This window comes from Schistocerca nitens, chromosome 11 (assembly GCF_023898315.1).
Source record: "Schistocerca nitens isolate TAMUIC-IGC-003100 chromosome 11, iqSchNite1.1, whole genome shotgun sequence".
Classification (NCBI taxonomy): domain Eukaryota; kingdom Metazoa; phylum Arthropoda; class Insecta; order Orthoptera; family Acrididae; genus Schistocerca; species Schistocerca nitens.
In genome coordinates, this window is record NC_064624.1 from 61,907,538 (window position 1) to 61,909,717 (window position 2,180).

Sequence of the window (2,180 nt, forward strand, 5' to 3'; positions counted from 1 at the left end):
GCTTTTTATGACAAGTTAGTTCAAGTAAAATACTTGTGGGTGATGTCCAGAAACTCACGTTTACTGTTCCCACACACACACAAAAAAAGAAAAAGGTTCGCCGCACCTGGTTTTTAGTGTTTATTTGGGAGCTGAGAGAGTTTGTACGTAACTACACTTATTGTAAAAATATATTTGTAGATTGAAATGATTGATGCTGAACATACCATGTGGATAACACACCGCTGAGCCGAAACATCACGACAACGGCCAGCGCGGGATTCAATGCTACCAGAAGACGCTGTGAGAACGTGACTCGCTGAGGAGCGCGTACAAACGGAGTAGAGGAGAATGGGCAATCTTTCTACACTGAAGCGCCAAACAAACTGGTATAGGCATTCGTATTCAAATACACAGATACGTAAACAGGCCGAATACAGCGCTGCGGTCGGCAACGCCTGTATATGACAAAAGTGTTTCACGCAGGTGTTAGATCGGTTACTGCTGCTACAATGGCGCGTTATCAAGATTTAAGTGAGTTTCAGTGGGTTGTTTTGGTCGGCGCACGAGCTGTGGGACACAGCATCTTCGAGGTAGCGCTGAAGTGGGGATTTTCCCGTACGACCAATTCACGAGTGTACCGTGAATATCACGAATCCGGTAAAACATCAAATCTCCTACATCATTGCGGACGGAAAATCGTCCTGTAAGAAGGGGATCAATGGCGACTGAAGAGAATCGTTCAGCGTGACAGAAGAGCAACTCTTCCCCAGATTCCTGCAGATTTCAATGCTCGGCCACCAATAAGGGTCACCGTGTGAACTATCCAACGAAACATCATCGATATGATTTTCAGAGCCGGCGGCACACTTGTGTACCCTTGATGACTGCACCACACCAAGCTTTTCGCCTCGTATGGGCCCATCAAGACCGACATTGGACTGTTAATGACTGCAAACATGTTGCCTGGTAGGACGAATTTCGTTTCAAATTATATTGAGCGGATGGACATGTACATTTATGGAGACAACCTCATGAATCCATGGACCCTGCATGCCAGCAAGGGACTGTTGAAGCTGGTCGAGTCTCTGTAATGGTGTGGGGCGCGTGCAGTTGGAGCGATATGGGACCGCTAGTGTCTGTAGATGCGATTCTGACAGGTGACACATAAGCGTCTGGTCCGATCACCTGCATCCATTCATGTCCATTGTGCATTCCGACGGACTTTAGCAATTCCATCAGGGCAAGGCGATACCCCACATTTTCGGAATTGCTGCACAGTGGCTAGAGGAACACTCTTTTGAGTTTAAACACTACCGCTGGCCACCCAACTCCCCACACATAAACATTATTGATCATATCTGCGATGCCTTGGAACGTGCTGTTCAGAGGAGCTCTCCACCCCCTCGTACTCTTACGGATTTATGGACAGCGCTGCAGGTTCATGGTGTCAGTTCCCTCCAGCACTACTTCAGACATTAGTCGAGTCCATGCCATGTCGTGTTGCGCCACTTCTGCGTGCTCCTGGGAGGCCTACACGATGTTAGGCAGGCGTACCGGTTGCTTTGGCCCTTCAGTGTAGATACGGCAAGGGTCGCAAGTGGGGAAACTCACTGACGTACCTATAGGCGACTTCGGCAAAGAGACAGATTGTCATTAGCTGGTGCGTGGGAACGTCGACTGTTCGTGTGCTACTGCCCTCAGCATCTATGGAATCCGGTTGAAGGTCGGTCAAAGAATTCATAAAGGTCAAGGTGTTAGAAACTGCAGTTTCGCTACAAAATTCTGTGGTAAAATATTCTTCAGTTGCAGTGGATTAGTTCATTATGATAATATGTCACATGCACGCAGTGTCGGCAGTAGCACCACTACCAGCTTCCCTGTACCAATCTTCCCCCTTCACTCGATGTTTCTTATGACTGGAACTTTTATATTTCAATTAACTTTTATCTTGGTGCAAAAAAATGGTTCAAATGGCTCTGAGCACTATGAGACTTAACATCTGTGGTCATCAGTCCCCTAGAACTTAGAACTACCTAAACCTAACTAACCTAAGGACATCACACACATCCATGCCCGAGGCAGGATTCGAACCTGCGACCGTAGCAGTCGCGCGGTTCCGGACTGAGCGCCTAGAACCGCTAGACCACCGCGGCCGGCTTCTTGGTGCACACTCGCTATACTATTCAGAGGAGAATTGC